Source organism: Durio zibethinus, chromosome 22, assembly GCF_047325235.1.
Source record: "Durio zibethinus cultivar Kanyao isolate XHJ-2024 chromosome 22, ASM4732523v1, whole genome shotgun sequence".
NCBI lineage: Eukaryota > Viridiplantae > Streptophyta > Magnoliopsida > Malvales > Malvaceae > Durio > Durio zibethinus.
The window spans coordinates 21,574,421-21,593,553 of record NC_143183.1 but is presented as its reverse complement, the minus strand read 5'-3'; the positions used below and the strand labels follow the sequence as shown (position 1 = coordinate 21,593,553).

The window sequence follows — 19,133 nt, the reverse complement described above, 5'->3', positions numbered from 1 at the left end:
TCCAGCGACTCAAAATTTTTTTCAAAAATTCCCAAAAATACCCCAAATGATCCTTTTTGCTTTCTAAACACCTTCTAAGCCCAAAGTTTTCAAAAAAAAAAAAAATCTACAACTTCTTGGATCGAGAATTTCATTCTTAAAATTTTTTTTGTTTACTGTTGTTTTTTTTCTTAATTGTGTGTGTTCCCTTTTATTGTTCTTTTTTTTGTCCGTCTCTTACAGAGATTAGCTCTATTTATAGAGCTTTTAAGATCAAGATCCTAGATCTTCTGGGATCCTTTTGTGGAAAATTTGGGTATCTATCCGATGACTTTTGATCACTGGATTTCATGGTACCATGTTAGGCAGTGTTAGGAAAAAATTTGGACCACTCTAGCAACTTGATTTCGATTGCCAGAGTTGAAATCAAAGACTTTTTTTTTACTTTTTTTTCTTTTATTTTAAAGAATAATAATAATAATAATAATTATATAATAATAAAATAAGAAGAACAAAATTGGTGCCTACAGCTGCCCCTCTTTGCTTATTTCTGAGAATCAGGAATAAAGCAAAGACAAAAAGACACCAATTTTGTTCAGGTAAACACATACAAAAAATGAAACATTGAACATAAAGTATTTTTTTTGAAAGAAAATTTGGAAGGCTCTTCTAAATAGAGGCTATAAAACTTTAAATTCAAAAGGCTTATCTTACCAGAGACAATGAACTTTAAATTCAAATGCTCCTTTAACCAAAGGCAACGAACTTTAAATTCAAAAGGCTCATCTCATCAGAGGTAACAAGCTTTAAATTAAAAAAGCTCCTCTCACTAGAGGTAACCAACTTTAAATCTGAAAGCTCTTTTAACCAAAGGCAACAAACTTTAAATTCAAAAGCTCCTTTAACCAAAGGCAACAAACTTTAAATTCCAAAAGCTCCTTTAACCAAAAGCAATAAACTTTAAATTAAAGATCTGAGAGGACTTATAGATTATGCCATTTGATCTTACAAATCATGCCTAATTTTGATAGAGTCCTCTGACCAAAGGCTTTTGAAATAAAAAAAAAACTCCTTTAACCAAAGGCAATAAACTTTAAATTTTAAAAAGCTCCTCTCACAAGAGGCAACAAACTTTAAATTCAAAATTTGACAGGTAATGGTATTTGAAAGATTTCTCTAAACAAAGGGTTCACATCTTTCCTGCTTTTGACTTTTTCTTTTATTGGTCTTGGATTGTCTTAGACCCATACATCTGTCGTGTCACATGAATGCGTGAATGACATTTTCATGTTTTTGCAATGCCATGCAATAAATGATGATCATGATGCAAATGCACTATTATGCAAATGAAAAGACCATCTTCTTTCTCTTTTTTTTCATTGTTATTTTCTTTTAATCCTCAAAATTTCTCAAAGTTTGTTTCATTTCTTCTTTTCTTGAATCTCAAGCATTCCAGCAGTTGATCAAGCTCAGATAAAAAAAAAAGATTTCTCTTTATATCCCATATTTCATGTCAACCACTTTATGACCTATAAGACACTTTTCTCATTAACCTTTGTTCCTTACTATTTTGCTTATCATTTTAAATCTCCTTCAAAATAATATGTGTGTCTTTTATGGTCATTGTTATTCCTTCATCATTCTTTGAATTTTACAAAAATTATAACACATTGTATATTTCTCTTTTTAATGAGAGGGACAAAAGAAAGGATAAACAAAGTGGTATCTTATTCGAAAAAAAGGGAGAAGTGTTTCACGCATTATTAAAAAAAATATAAAAAGGACAATAAGTAATCACATAACAAATATTCAGATCATCATGAACTAATTCATCATGGATTCTTTTTTTAAGACTCTTAAATTGTGCCCTTGACTTTTCAAAAATGTGGCAAACCAAACTAGCCCAAAATCATTGAGATCTTCTGGCACATATTGAGAATTAAGCCACTCCATTCACTATCCCCTTTATTTTTATCTAAGCTGCCCTTTCAGGTTTTCAACTCAGATATCTTTTAAATTTATTTTACTTTTTTTAATCATAATACTTTTTTATTGCATCGATATTGATTGGATTTGATAGATCATCTCCATCCATTCTTGCCAAAATCAGTGCCCCACTAGAAAAAGATTTTTTCACTACATATGGGCCTTCTCAATTAGGAGTCCATTTTTTTCGATGATCCTGTTGGTTAGGAAGAATCTTCTTCAATACTAATTCTTCCTTTTAAAATTATCGTGGGAAACTTTCTTGTCATGAGTTCGTATCATTCTTCTTTGATATAGTTGGCTATGGCAAAGTGTAGCTAACTCTTTTCTTCAATGAGATTCAATTGTTCATATCGAGCGCGAACCCACTCAGCTTCTTCTAACTCAACTTTCATAAAAAACACGCAAGAAAGGAATTTCTACTTCAATGGGTAACACCGCCTCTATCCCATATACCAATGAAAATGGTGTAGCTCCTGTAGATGTGTGAATTGAAGTTCGATAAGCATGTAATGCAAATGGTAGCTTTTCATGCCAATCTTTATACATATCTGCCATCTTTTCAATAATTTTTTTATGTTCTTATTGGTCATTTTAACTACCCCATTCATCTTTGGACGATAAGGCATTGATTTATGGTGTCTAATTTTAAATTGAGCACAGACCTCAGTCATCATTTTATTATTCAAATTACGAGCATTATCCAAAATGATCTTTTCTAGAAGGTCATATCAATATATGATCTCTATCTTGATGAACTTATAAATCACCATTCTTATCACATTAGAATATGAAGCTGCCTCTACCCACTTTGTGAAGTAGTCAATCACCACTAAAATGAATCAATGTCCATTTGAGGCTTTTGGTGTAATGGGCCCTATCACATCTATTCCCTATATAGAGAAAGGCTAAGGTGTTGACATAACATGCAAGGATGTTGTAGGAACTTGAATCTTGTCTGCATAAATTTGACATTTGTGACATTTTTTGCATAGTTAATGCAATATTTTTCCATTGTCAACCAATAGTATCTTGCTCTCATTATTTGTTTAGTCATCATGTGACTATTTGCATGAGTTTCACAAACACCTCCATGAATTTTTTCTAGTAACTTTTTGGCTTTAGCAGCATTCATACATCTCAAGAGTGTTTGGTATCGACTTCTCTTATATAAAATTTTTTCATTTAGAAAGAAACTCATTCCCAACCTTTTCAAAGTTCTCTTATCATTCTCTGATATGTGCTCTGGGTACTGTTGATATTTAACATATTATAATATGTCAAAACACCATGGTTTTCCATCAACTCCTTCATCAACATTTAAACAGTGAGCTAGTTTCTCTTGCAAGCTCAATTTGATGGATTGGATTTTAGCATTTTCATTTAATTTGAATATTGCTGCCAATGTAGCCAAAGCATTGGCTATTTGATTCTCTTCTCGAGGTAATGATGAAACCAAATATTCTCAAATTCTTTGATCAATTTTGATATATACTTTTGGTATAAAATCAATTTTGAGTCTCTGGTTTCGCATTCTCCTCACAATTGGTATATGACTAAGGCAGAGTCTCCATAAACTTTTAAAGCATTGACCTTTTTTTCAAGAGTAGCTTGAAGACCTAGAACACATGCTTCATATTTTGTCATATTATTGGTGCAATCAAAATTTAGTTTTGTAGTGATTGGGTAGTAATCCACTTCTCGAGATATCAAAACTACTCCAATACCATGCCCCAAAGTATTTGATGCACTATCAAAATACATCTTTCATATATCTTCATTATGCTCTTCTTTATCTATGTGTAGTACATACATTAAGTCTTCATCTGAAAAATCAAATGTCACAGACACATAATCTTCATGAGTGCGTTCTACAAGAAATTCAAGAATAGCACTTCTTTTGGTTGTCTTTTGGGACACATGTATAATGTCATATTCATAAAGTAAAACTTACCATCTTGCTATTCTTCCTGACAATAAAGGCTTTTTAAAGATGTACTTGATTGGGTTTAATTTTGCAATAAACCAAGTGGTATGATACAACATTTATTGTTTGAGCTGACGAGTCATCCAAGCTAATACACAACACTTATTTTCTAACGGTAAATACTTTAACTCATAATCAGTAAACTTTTTGATCAGGTAATAAATGGCTTGTTCTTTCCTTTCTGTTTCATCATGTTACCTCAAAACACATCCCATTGATTTTTTATACACCGTTAAATACAGGATAAGAGGTCTTCCAGAGACAGACAATATTAATACTGGCGGGTTTGATAAGTATTCTTTAATTTTTTCAGACGCCATTTGACAATCTTTATTCCATTCTCCTGACCCATGTTTTTGAATAATCTTAAATATGGGATCACATTTGGGTGTAAGTTGTGCAATGAAATGAGCAATATAATTTAATCTCCCTAAAAATCTCTTTACTTCTTTTTACGTGCGTGGAGGTGGTATCTCTTGGATGGCACATATCTTATCTGGATCCACCTCTATTCCTCTTTTACTGACAATAAATCCTAGTAATTTTCTTGAAGTTACACCAAAAGTGCATTTAGCTAGATTGAGCTTGAGCTAAAACTTTCTTAATCTCTTAATAACTTTTTGAGATTAGTCATATGATTTTCTTCTTCACGAGATTTGGCAATCATGTGATCCTTATACACCTTTATTTTTTTGTGTATCATATCATGGAATATAGTTACCTTAGCTTTTTGATAAGTTGTTCTAGCATTTTTCAAACTGACGGGCTTGACTTTATAGCAAAATTTTCACATACTGTTACAAAAGTAATCTTTTCCTTATCTTCTTATGCCATCTTAATTTGATTATAGCCTAAAAATTCATCCATGAATGAAAATAGAGAATGCTTAGCGGTATTGTCCACTAAAGTGTTAATATGAGGTAATGAAAAATTATCCTTTGGACTTGCTCTATTCAAATCCCAATAATCAACACACATTCTCACTTTGCCATCTTTCTTGGGTATTAGGACTATATTCGTCACCTATTCGAGATATTTGGCCACTTTTAAGAATCCTGTATCAAATTGCTTTTTCACTTATTTCTTTATTTTTAACAACATTTCAGGTTTCATCCTTCTCAGCTTCTGTTTAATTGGTTTGCACTCAGGCTATAGCGGTAGTTTATGCACTACAATTTTAGTATCCAGCCCTGGCATATCTTGATATGACTAAACAAATACATCTATATATTCATGTAGTAACTTTATCAACTCCTGCTTTATTGGTGATGACATCGAAGTTCCAATCTTAACTTTCTTTTTAGTTTCTTCATTCCCCAAATTAACAACTTCAGTGGCTTCTTGATGAGGCATGATTTACTTCTCTTCTTGTTCCACTAATCTTAATAATTCTGGGGATATTGCATGGTCTTCCACATTCTCTTCATCATCGAGTCCATCAATATAAATAGAATTTTTAAAATCAATCCTGAAATATTGTCATGATGATCTTTATATTCATTATTCAAATACCTAAAAATAATTGAAATGGATGAAATATAGAAGGATATATAGTAATGCAAGGAATTGAAATGAAAAAGGCAAAAGAAATGGATAAATGTGCTACACTTGTTATTTATTCAATTGAAAATGAGGAAACAAACACACATAAGACATTTATTTAGATTTGGTTCAACACGTTACTTTGGCAAAAATTTAAAAACAATAAGTAGCTCTTTAATATGCCAATTTTTCAGTTCTACACCAGAAAGAGTAAGATAAACATATGGACAGCTTGGATCTTCATTTTTTTTTTCACCCATCATTTGTGTCAAAAATTCAGTGAAGATATCTTTCAATAATGGTGTGAACTCTTTTCTATGTTGCTTGCTACATCTAGATAGATATAACTAGCTGATATGAAAGTTTCATAAAGGAAAAAAAAAGATAGGCTTTTAGTTTCTACTTTTTATCCTAGAAAATGAGCCAATCTTTCTTCTCTTTTTTCTTTTATGAACTTTATTCTTCCTTTTCGAGTTGGCTTATACCCCAGCCTAAATCGATCATCTTTCTTAGGCATCATCCATGGTCATTGCATCGCTTGCAAATCAGCCTACACTTGTTGTCCTTTCTCTGTCACTTCTTTAAGTGCCATCTTGGAAGCTTTGGATAGACATGGAATAAGCACTTTTGATCCTTCACCCATATAGGTTGCATTAACAAATTCAAAAGATTTAAAATAACATTCTGGAGCTTCCTCAGCTGCTTCAACATATAATGTAGTAAAGGGTTTGGTCACCAACAGATCTTTTTCACCAGCAATAATGACCATTTTTTCATCAATTATGAAATTCACTTTTTGATGTAGAGTGGAAAGAAAGCTCCTGCCATGTGAATCTATGGTCTTCCCAAAAGATAGTTATAGGAAGGAGTGATGTCCATGACTTGAAAGACTATATTAAAAGTATATGGTCCAATTTGGATTGGTAGCTCTATATCACCTATTACTTCACGGTGAGTCCCATCAAAAGCCCTCACTATCATATGACTTGTTTTCATGTAAGACATGTCAACTGGCAATCTAGATAGTGTAGTCCTAAGCATGACATTCAAAGAAGATCCATTATCAATGAGCACATCTACCAGCATATGATCCTTGTATCTTGTGGAGATATGTAAGGCCATAGCATCACCTTTACCACCAGGTGAAATTTCATTATCACTAAATGATATATAATTTTTCATTGTGATATTTCTCACTATGCGATCAAGTTTTTCCATAGATATATTATGAGCTACATAAGCCTCATCGAGTACTTTGAGCAAAGCATTTCTTTTAAGCTCAAAATTTAACAATAACGAGAGCATAGAATCCGAGTCGGTAAGTGATTTAATTGCTCCACCACGCTATATTCACTATGCTTAATAAGCTTCAAAAACTCACAAGCCTCTTTTTTTGTAATTGAATTTTTACATTCTCGATCTAAGACTAGGGCTGGATGAGTCTTTTGATCGTTAGGTAATTTATCTTCTTTTTCTAAGCTTGTTTCCCTTTTCTTTACTTTTTTTTTCATGCTCTCTTAAGTGCTTCTAGGGTATAGCATCGCCCACTTCGAGTTATGCCTCTAACACCAATTATATTTGTTGTACTTGCATTACATGAGCCATATTGAAGAGAACCATTATCCAAACCTTGTGATATGATATTACAATCATATTTCCAAGGGACTACCTTATTTGATTTGTATGAAAATGGGTTAAGGACTTCAATTATCACTTTTGGCATAGTTGTACAAACTAGTTCATCAATTTTAGCACTTAATTTTTCATCATAAAAGATTATGACTAGCTCAAAATTCATATGAACTGGCTTATTAACCTTAACACTTGGTTTCTCTTCATAGAAGATGATAATAGGCTCAAAATTCATTCGGTAAGGCCTATTTGTAGATGAGTCTTCCGTCACAACATTCACTGAACTTTTTTCATGTTTTACATAAAATTCAACCAAGAAAGAATCCATCATTCTCTGTAACTCCTGTCAAAATGCTTTACAATCTTGAAAAGAATGACCAACCATCCTCATATGAAATTCATCAGTGTGATCTGAATTATATGAAAATTTTCCATCATTTGAGTTTTCAAGTATTGGATGCATCATACTTGCTTTCACAAGGGTAGCAAATATTTCATCCATAGAGGTTCTAGTCTCGCTTACTTCTCTTTTAATATTCTGAGTTGTCTCACTATTTAAAGCATTTATTGATCTTCCACTATGATTAGGTAACGGATTGGCCTCCACACTTGGTCCGGCCTTAGTTGTGAAATTTAAAATTTTGTTATCAATCAAGCTTTGCACCCTACGTTTGAAAGCCATACAATTTTCCAAGAAGTGGCCTTGAATTCCATAATGATAGTCACAGAAACCTTTAGGATCATACCACTTTAGATATAGAGGTTTTAAAGGCTTTATTGGCTGTTAAGCCACCAAGTGGTTTTGGAATAACTGAGGGAACAATTTCGTGTATGTCATAGGAATATGATCAAATCATTGTTGGTTTCAATTATTTCAAGGTTTCTTTCGATTAAAATCTATAGTATTTGCTTAAGGGAAAGGTCGTGGTGAAGGTGCTCAATGGTGAACATTAGCTTGAAAAGTAGGTGTTTGGGTTTGCATTGGTTGGTAATGGTATAGGTTTTGAAAAATATCAGAAATGATTGGGTAAGAAGATTAGTATATATGATATGAATGGTATGGGATAAAAGGTCTTGGTTTCAAGTTTTCAATGGTGACAGCTTACACTTCTACTTCTTTCTTCTTGGATGGTCCTCTTTTTTTTTTATCCAGAAACCTCACCACCATGAATCTTTTTATTTTTAATGGCATTTTCTATTATCTCTCCTGTAATCACCATATCAACAAAGTTTTTATGGCCTGACCAATGAGCCTATCATAGTATAATGCTCGAAGAGTATTGATGAATAGAATAGTTGTTTCTTTTTCGGTGAGAGGATGTTGAACCTGAGTGACAACATCTCATCATCTCTGGGCATATTTTTTAAAATTTTTATTAGCTTTTTTTTCATGTTTTATAAGGATAATCTATCTAGAACCATGTCTGTGACATGCTTGTATTGAGTAATAAATTCTTTGGCCAAATCTTTTCATGAATGAATATGACTCCTATCTAATTGAATATACCATCTGGCAACTGATCTAGTAAGACTATCCTGAAAATAATGGATAAGCAACTTGTCATTGTTAGTGTGCCCAATCATTTTTTGACAGAACATAGTGATATATGCCTAAGAGCATTTGGTTCCATCATATTTTTCAAATTCTGGTACTTTAAACTTTGGTGGGATTACCAAATTTGAAACCAAACTGAGTTCACTGGCATTAATTGTGCCAAAAATATTTACACCTTTTATACCTCGTAGCTTTTCTTTTAAGAGATCTAACTTTTGTTATGCCTTTATATTCTCAGATTGTTCGGGCATGCCTTTCTTTAGTTTCTCTTATTCTTTTGGGTCTTCTAAATCTGGGACCATAATGGGTTCAACATGACTTTCTCCAATATTTAAACTAACATGTCCTTGACTACATGGTTGAACCATGAATGAAGGTAAATTAAACCAAGCATGTGGCTGCCTTTTAGGCTATGTCATTTGTGGATGCATTTGATGAGAGGTTTGAATATAGGGCAGAGTAAACCCTAGTGGATACAATAGATCTTCCCTATCACTAGTATTTTTTTAGGCTTGAGGCTCTTTCTTAGTAGTTAATTCTTCAACAACCCATTTTGGCTTGAGGCTCTTTCTTAGTAGTTAATTCTTCAACAACCCATTTTCCTTTGGTCATTTTCCTCATCATGTCCATCATTGCAGCCATTTCTTTTCGAGTCTCTTCTTGAGTCCTAGTCATTTGTTCTATCAACTCTTGTTCAGACCTAATCATTTGCTCCGCATATCAAATTGAGCTTTTTCTATTCTTTCTATTCTAGATGCTTACTTGTTTTTCATGATTCTGACTTATGAGCAAGTGTTGTAATGATGACTAGTGGTTTGATCTATGTTTTCTTGATGGCCTAACTATCCTTACACTTGATTAAGTTAAAGGAAACTCTTTGAGATTTGTTATTTTGAGGTTTCTTTCTTTTAGTCACGATGCATTTTTTTTTAAATGAAACACACATATGATGCATGAATGCAAATGATGTGCTTATTATATATCCAATATTTACAAAAGATTTTAAGTCTAAACTTGAACCACCATATCATAACTTCACATGATGCTTACTAAATACTTCTTTCATTACAATATTAAAATTTTCAAAAAAATCGCCCTACATGCTTGTACTGCTCATAAGCATTCTCTAGAAAATTGGTCAAGCATTGGCTATGCTGTCCTAGGTAAACCTCTTTTTTCACTTGTTTAGCTTCTTGGGCCATGTCTCTTGCTTTAAAACTGACTTCACTTATCTATTCTACTAGATGAGTGTCTTGAAATTCTTTCAACTGATATTCTTCCTTCCAATACTGTGCTCTATGTTCAAATTGATCTCGTTCCTCTTTCAAAACTTAAATGGCTTCACGTCGATAATGCATTTTCTATTTCAAGTCATTTACAAGACCTTGTAGTACCTTATTTTCTTTCACAGATTGACTAAGCTTTTTTTTCTTAGATAATAAATTGGATCGAAGCTATTTTGCATTTTTTTTTTATCTTTCAAGCTCTGTAGTCATTGTGGCGATGGACATATGCTAGCTTTCAGAGATCTTTTCTTATTCTCTTTTAAGCCTTCAAGATTTTACTTCACTTTTATCAATCTTGTCTTTCCACTCATTAATCTCATACCAAAGCCTTTTCTTTTCAAGCTTTTATATTTTTTTTTCTTCTTCAAATTTGTGCTTCATAATCTTTATATATTTAAGAATCTTTTCACAATAGGTGTCTTTTTGGTGGCATGGTCTATTTTCTTTAAGACCAATTTTACTTGTAACCCGTTGACTTCTCCATATCAGATATTTAGATATGGCTTTGTTTGTATATCCCCCATGATCTACTCTTCGAGTTTGCTTCCACTCTCTGATAATCTCTTTTATCTTTCCCAGAAATCTTGATTCCTCAAAAGAGAATTTCAATTCTTAAAGCTCATGAGTCATTAGGACAAATTGCTCTTATCCTAATTGTCAACGAACTAGTGCCGGTGCATAGCTTATACCTCCCCACGATCCTAAAAGTGGAACCCATGGCTTATCACCACACTTGTATAACATGGCTTCTCGTGGCATCCATAGAGCTCTCCATATAACTAGAGCACTAGTGAGATCTTGCAAAATTAATACCCACTCTTACTTGGTCTTTAATTCTAGCCACTCAACATTGCAACATTCATCAATTGGCCTACTTTTATTACTATAAGTAGGACAAAATTTACCCATAGGATGTTGAAGATGACTTTTTACCCAAATGTAGAATAACTATACACACCTTATGAAGTGTCCTCCTCTTTTTCGACAATGATTCAATGATCTAAAGGTCTCTGCCAGTATAGAAGGAACATGATTGATTTTATTGTCCATATACTCAAGAAAGTCAGTCACCGATACCTCAATGTGCCCCAGGACTTTTGGAAAGATGATCAAGCCATAAATTGCCAAAGCTATCATTCTCATTCCTCGTTCATCCTCTAAGTGTTTGATGATGTAATCACATAAGATTTCCACCGATATGCAATCACTTTTGCCTTTTTTTTGGATATACGAGTTCACATTCTGAGTAGGGACCTCTATCATACAAGCGAGTTTCTTTCGAGATCCAAGTTTTTGACCTCGCCAATAGATTTTGTCTGGATTGGGAATATGCAACCATAACAATGTAGTATACTCTTCGATCGTCGGGGTCATATCTATTTCATTGAATATGAAACATCTGTATGCAGGATCCCAAAATTGAACTAAAGCTTTTATCAATTGATTTTTCGTAGGCACCTCAAGCAGTGAAGCAGTATGACCATATTTTTCCTCAGAAGCCATCTTCCTAGAAGTTGTTACATAGCACCAGATCTCGACCAACTCAAAAATGTTATTTTGTTGAAGTCCCAACTTAATTTCTTTAGGCAAAATTTCTTGTTCAGATTCTTTCAAACAATTTTCCATTCTACTTTGAGCTTCTAATGATAGAGTTATCACCACATTGGTCTCTTCACATATGGTGAGCTTCGAAACTGAGAACATCATGATGGTGTTTTCAAAGCAAGATTGAAAATCTTCTTACTGATATTAAGCATATGCAAGTGTTTATGATGATGTATGATCATGAAACAAAAGGAGATCAAAACAAGATAGGGTTAGTAATCACATTAAAATAAATATTCCTTCATGTGTCCTAATTTACAGTATAATAAAAAATGGTATGGCCCTATCTAAGGTTGGTTTTTTAAGGTTCACTCTATGCATGGTTTGGTAATTAACATAGGCTACAAAGGTTTCCAAATTGATCCTCACTGTCGTTCACTCTGGACTAGTAAGGCCCCCGACCCTCACCCATAATGGGCTATCAACAGTAAGGGTTTAACTTGAGTGTAAGTATTTCGCTAGCCCAAGCGGAGGCATTATAACCCCAAGAAAGCGTAGGTATTCTACTCCTTCCTAAAAGGGGATAGATTTGGGAGCCCGGCTATAAAGCTTATGCATGAATGCAAATATGCACATGTGTAAGGGAATGTAACAAATAAAATTAACAATATAATTAGTAATAATATAAAATAATAACATATCAAAACCAAATGAAACCAAAAACAAAATTTTGATGATGCATGTTTAATTTTTGGCTTGACTCTTATTTGTCCTCAGTAGAGTCACCAAGCTGTCAATGATTTTTCATTTGAGGGGACTCGATTGCTAAACTTGGTGAAAATTTTTGGAGTCGTCACCAATCTTTTATAAAGGTGTAATTGGCCACCCAAAATATCATCTTTTAGTAAAAATTTTAAAATTAATTAAAACTTACTAAAAGAAGTTTAGGTCTGCAAAATCAAGACTAGGTCCGGGAGTACAGTTATGAGTGAGGAAGGTATTAGTACCCTCACGTCGCCCGTTCGAAGAACGGTACCATTTAAGCATGCGTAATCCTATAATTTTGATAACATGGTCTTTTTTATTTAAGTTTAATTTCCTAAAATGTATTTTAAAACATTTTTCTCTGTTTCGAAATTAACATTATTATTATTATTTCGTATTCTATAAATTCTCCAACGCTTTGGTGGAATTTATAGAAAATTACTATTTAAAAAATATTTTGAGAAAATTAACCATTCACAAAATTCTCGAAACTTTGTCATAAGATATTTTAATTATTTATTTTAAAAAGGATTTTAAGAACATCCCGACTCTTTGGTGAGTTCCCAAAATTTTGAACAAATTTTAAGATTATTCCAACTCTTTGGTGAAATCTAAATATTATGGTTATTTTAAAAATTTGTATTATTTATTCTTTAATTATTTTTTATAAGAAGAAATTTAGATTATCCCGACTCACCGGTAAAATCTAAATATTAATCTCTTGTTTGTATTGAAGAAAATTGAACTCTTTCAATTTTTTATATTTTTAAATATTCAAAATATCAATTATTATTATTATTTTTTATTAATTTTTTATTATTATTTTATATTGTTTAAATCAATTATTATTTTAGTAAAAATAATTTTGGATTATCCCAACTCTGTGGTGAAATCCAAAAAATTATTTTTACTTGCAATAATTAAATAAAATTAAATTCTTTTAGCTTTCTCTAAAAACTGCATTTAAAAGATTCATTTAAACAATTTATTTTTTTTATTTTTTATTTTTTATAATTTTTTTATTTTTTAGGAAAAATTATTTTTTTAAAATTATCCCAACCCTTTAGTGAAATTTAAATAATATTTTTGCTTGTAATGGAATTTATTTCCTTTAAATAATTATTATTATTAATTTTTTTATTTATGTTTTTTTAGGTTTTTATTTTATTTCAATTTCATTTTTTATTCTATTTATTTATTTATTTTTAAAAAATAATTACCAGTAATAATAATAATAATATAATAATAATAATAATAATAATAACATCATAAAAAAAAATAAAAATCAACATTAAAAAATAAAACGAAAAATTAAAAAAAAAGAAAAGAAAAAACCTACGAAACGGGTCGGTTGGCGCACGGATCCTGCGCAGGTTGGGTTTGGTCTAGATGTCTAAAACGACGTCATTTTAAAGGATCTATAAAAGGCCTGTTTCTGATTTTTTTTCTTTATTTTCTCTTTTTTTTTTCTCTCTCTACCTAGAGTTTCTCTTTCTAGAAAACCCAACCCTTATGCCAGTCGCCTTGAAGCCTAGTTTTTGATCAGTTGTTGTCATGCACCGATGGCCGAAAACTTCAACGACGTCAAAAAATTCAAAGATCCCCATATTTCGGTGGTCAAAAAATTCAACGGTAACCGAAAAATTGAAACTTTTCTAGATTTTGGTGTCGAAAAATTCAATGGTCGTCGAAAAATTCAAACTTTTCCAGTTTTCAATGACCCAAAAGTTTTTTCAAAAGTTCCCCCAATGATCCTTTTTGCTTTCGAAACACCTTTCAAAGCCCAAATTTTTCAAAAAAAAATCTACAACTTCCTAGATCAAGAATTTCATTCTCGAAATTTTTTTTTGTTTGCTGTTATTTTTTTTTCTTAATTGTGTATGTTCCCTCTTATTGTTCTTTTTTTTTATCCATTCCTTACAAAGATTAGCTCTATTTATAGAGCTTTTGAGATTCAAGATCCCAGATATTTTGGGATCCTTTTGTGGAAAATTTGGGTGCCATCCAATGACTTTTAGTCACCGGATTTCATAATGCCATGTTAAGCAGTGTCAGGAAGAAATTTGGACCACTCTGACAGCTTGATTTTAGCTACTATAGTTGAAATCAAAGACTTTTTTTTCTTTTGTTTTAAAGATTAATAATAATAATAATAATAATAATAATAATAAATAGAATTATATAATAATAAAATAAGAAGAACAAAATTGGTGCTTACATTACGAATTTAGAATCTCTACGAAACTTGAAACCTTTGCAAATTTGGAACCTCTGAAAAACTGAAATTCTTACGAATCTGGAACCTATGCAAAACGTAAAACTTTTACGAATCTAGAAATCTGAAAATCTGAAAAATTTTGTGAATTTGGAATGTTTACGAATCTGGAACCTATGCGAAACTTGAGATCTTTGTGAATTTAGAATCTCTAAGAATCTTGAATCATTTACAAACTATTGGAATCTTTGTGAATGGATGTGTTTTGACATTTTCTATATAAAGTTTTTAAAATTGTTTAACCTCTATATAAAGGAACCCATTTTTTAATTTAAAGTTGTTTTAGCTTCTATATAGAGAAGCTCATTTCTTAATTTGAAAGTTGCTCAGTCTCTGTATAAAGGAGCCCATTTCTTATTTTAAAGTTGTTTAACCTATGTATAGAAGAGCACATTTCTTAATTTAGATTTCTTTGCCTCTATATAGAGGAGTTTAATTTGTTAAACCTTTGTTTAGAGGAGTTATCAAAATTTTTAAGCTTTATGCCTTTGTTTAGAGGAACCTTTTAAATTTTTTTGAAAATCGCATTCTTTTAAAATTGCTTAAGTTGAACCATACTCAATGGTTGTTTATATTTTTACATCATTTCTGTTTCGTGAAAATGTGCAAAGAGGGCAATTGTAGACATCTCATTTCATTCGGGGTGTGCATCCAAATTCTTGATTTAAATTTTGTTGAGATTGTCGGGCTTTGAGCCCAATGTATGTTATTTTGATGTAGGCTTTACCCCAACAAATATTTTTATTTTTATTTGTTCATTTATTCTTTTATAAAAACTAAATAAATAAATAAAAAATCAAACAAAATGTTTTGAAAATCTTGCACAAGAATTGAGCAAAAAGGAATTTTTGGGTTTTTTTTAACCGACATGAAATAAGAAATCAAATAAAAAAGGATCATAGAGCATCGAAGGTAGGGCTTTTGTTAAATTGATTTTACTTAAATTAAAGAGATTTTAAAATTTTTTAAAAATTCTTGACAATCAATGGAACCCTAAAATTTTTTACTAGAAAATCATTATAAATTGTTCTAAGGCAGACAAAGAACAAGGATGGAGAAAATGATTATGCAAAAACTCTTGAGAAAAAAAGAAAAGAAACATCATTTAGAAAAAAGATATGATTTTTGGCAATAAGTTTTTGTGGAATTCTTTGTAGAATCTAGAATTGTGAGGATTTATTCTAGTAAGCCGTGCAGCCTAGCCACTTAGCTGAGACTACTTTAAGTTTTTTTTTTTATTTAGCTATTTTATTTATTTATTTGATTCTTTATTATTTTTAAATATATTTTTATTAAAAAATATTAAAATAAAAGCCTTATCAACATATTGGAAGGGAATCAATTTTTTTTAAAAATATAGTTTTACCAACATATTAGAAAACTTATAACTTTTTTTTATTTAAAAAAAAAGTTTTATCTACAAATTGGAGGGCCAATATTTTTCCAAAATAAAGTTTTACCAACATATTAGAGAGTCTTATAATTTTCAAAAAAATCAAGTTTAAAAAATAAAAGATTTCCTGTTTTATTTTGCATAAAAATCCTCTCATGAGAGTGGAGGATAATTTTCAACAAAAAGTCTTACCAATAGATTGGATGATATTTTTTTGTCATAAATTCAGTTTAGAGATATTTATTTCTAGGAGTAAAATTAAATGAATCTGACCACAAATCCTCTTCAAAGTATAACAAATACTCTTGAGATGAAGGAATATTTTTAAATTATTACCAACATATTGGAGTAATTTAAGAAAAATTTTAAATATTATATTATTTGATAAATTTTGAATATATTTTAAGATTTGGATGACTTGAAATCAAACTGGTACCATTTTTTGGATAGGTGCTATGAGGATGCTATAACCTTCCTCATGTATAACCATACTTTCGGACCTAAATTTTGGTTTCGTGAACTAAAATTTACTATTTAAAAATAACTAAGTTAATCTTGAGATTCCTCTTTAAATGTGACAGATTCTGTCTAGTAACCACTCACACCTTAAAACAAAAGATTAGTGGTGACTCCTTTAGTCTATATCTAACTATAGATCCACAAATCTATACATTATGACGATTACCTCTTGGCAAATCCTAATCTCTAAAACTAGGTTGCTATCAGCTCCTGCTTGCTGTTCTTCATGTCAGCTAAGTTTTAATGGTGTGACTTTGGTATTTCACTTTGGGTAGTGAGAGTGGTGGTCTCTTGCTATGATCATCTGTGTTTTCATGTAATAAAAAGATAAGTTTGAGTTTGTTATCTCATATATATGAAAGGAAAACGCATATACTAGAAATCAAGGTTGTACTTGATATTGGGATTCATTTTGCAGTTTTCCTGCAACATTTTGCAAATTATATTTTCTTTCATAAATCTTTTGAGTTGACAAAGACATCTTTATTGCCTTTTAGAGAATATTAACTGATTATTTAATCGTTATAATTACAATTTACCACATACCTACGAGTCCCTAATAGACCAAGCACTTGAATCCAAGGTCTTCTGTGCTTAAAATATTACAGTTCTTTCCTTTTAATCGTCTTCTGATGTTGACTGCTTTCAAGATCCATAAATTTGTTCTTATTGTAAGCTTGTCTGTAGCATATTGAAGAATATGTAAGATCAGTACAAAAACCAGAATCAAGTGCAAGTTTTTTTAGGTGCTTAATTTCTAGATTAATCTTCATTCTTACTCTACAAATACAATGGCTTCAGGTTCGCATCTCCACACCTCAAAAATCTCCTTGCAAAATATCAATCAATTCTATTTTCACCCCTCCTCTGATCATTTCTCAAATCACAAGTAATCGTGGGTGTTTTCACTTATGAATCTGAGGTTGTTACTTCAATCCCAGCAGCCAAGATGTTTAAGGCTTGTATCCTTGACGGTGACAAGCTCATTCCTAAGGTTGTTCCTCAGAAATTTAAGAGTGTTGAGTATATTGAAGGCAATGGTGAGCCTGGCAGCATCAAGAAAGTTACTTTTGGAGAAGGTTAGTCAGTTTATACATGCAACTAAATACTTTGGATAATATATTGAATTAGAACTTACAAGTAAAGTTCCTTTTTTTTTTTTTTAATTTGTGAAACAAAAGCTTAATATTTGCCTTTCTATATGCAGGAAGCCAATTCAATCACGTAAAGTAGAAGATAGAAGCACTAGACAAAGAAAATTTTGTGTATAGTTATAGTATAATCGAAGGCGATGCTTTGATGAACACTCTTGAGAAAATCACTTACGAAACCAAATTAGAACCCTCTGCTGCTGGGGGATCCATATGTAAGACTACTAGTAAGTATTACACCATTGGAGACTTACAGCTCAAGGAAGAGGAAATCAAGGCAGGAAAAGAAAAGGCCTCGGGAATGTTCAAGGCTATTGAAGCCTACCTCTTGGCAAATCCTGATGCCTGCTAAAAATCAAAATATAAAGAATTTGAGATAGCATCCACTTCAATGATCATACAATGTGGAATGCATATGTGCCTTTATTTTAATTTTTTTTAATTTCTAGTTTTAGCAGTTGTTGGTCAATATGACCTTCTCATTGCTAATAAGAGTTCACAGTTTGTCCTGACTGCCAGGAAGCTTGAACTGAAAATGGCAACTGCCTGTAATAAATAAAGAAGCATCGAATGTGTTTAAGCTTTAAATTAAAAGTTGTTTTCTAATAAAGCTATCCATTGAAAATGATGAGTTTAGTATCTTTATCTTTCAAGATTTACTAGTTACATATCTTGAACATAACAAAGTCAAGTTTCAGAAGAAATGTGAGACTAATTCTGACACGTACACTAGTTCTCTTCGGACATTTTGTCCGAAAAGTTAGAATTTTGTGATTGTAGTTAAATTGAAATTAAAATCATATGATAACTTTTACGAGATCGATTAATAAAAATTCTTTGTTTGAATACCAGGTAGTATGAACAAGGCAATAGATATGGACGTCCAATCTTGTGCTATAACTTGACCTTATGTTTCGTTTGTTTTCCTTTTCCCTTTTGCTTTTCAGGATGCTTGAATGAAATTCAAATTCAAAATTTTATATTATATATATTAAATCTTAATTCCATAAAAATCAATAACCCTCAAATAATCTAGGATATACATATTCTTCTGGTTTTTCTTTTCTCTAATAAACTAGAAAATCAAAGTTGTCTTCATCAAAATCAAAGTTTAAAATTTAAGTTTCAGATATTTTTCCTTATCCTTTTACTGCAACTGCTTTTGTAAGAAAAAAATTGCCTTCATCTTATTACATATTGAAATTTTGCAGTCTGTTTTGATGACCAAAGGCCACATTGTCGATTACAATTATTTCTTGATCCAATCTTTCTTTTTTCCTCGTAGATGTCTAAAGGTTAAAATATTAAAAAAAATCTAAAATTTTATTATTTTATTTAAACAGACTCTTATAATTTTTTATTGTATTTAAATAAATTTTTATATTTTGATTTACAGCTAAATAAACTTTTATTTCAAATTATTATTGCAATTTTTATTTTTCTAGTTCTCTTTAATCGTATAAAAATTGACTTTCATATAAGTAAAAGTTTTACTTTACGTATTTGTGATAGTGGGAA

General features: G+C 31.2%; 1 pseudogene; it reads left to right on the top strand.

The window, feature by feature from the left end:
* Window positions 1-17,255: 17,255 nt before the first annotated feature.
* LOC149512699 (major allergen Pru av 1-like) lies at window positions 17,256-17,967 on the top strand (annotated as a pseudogene).
* Window positions 17,968-19,133: the final 1,166 nt, after the last annotated feature.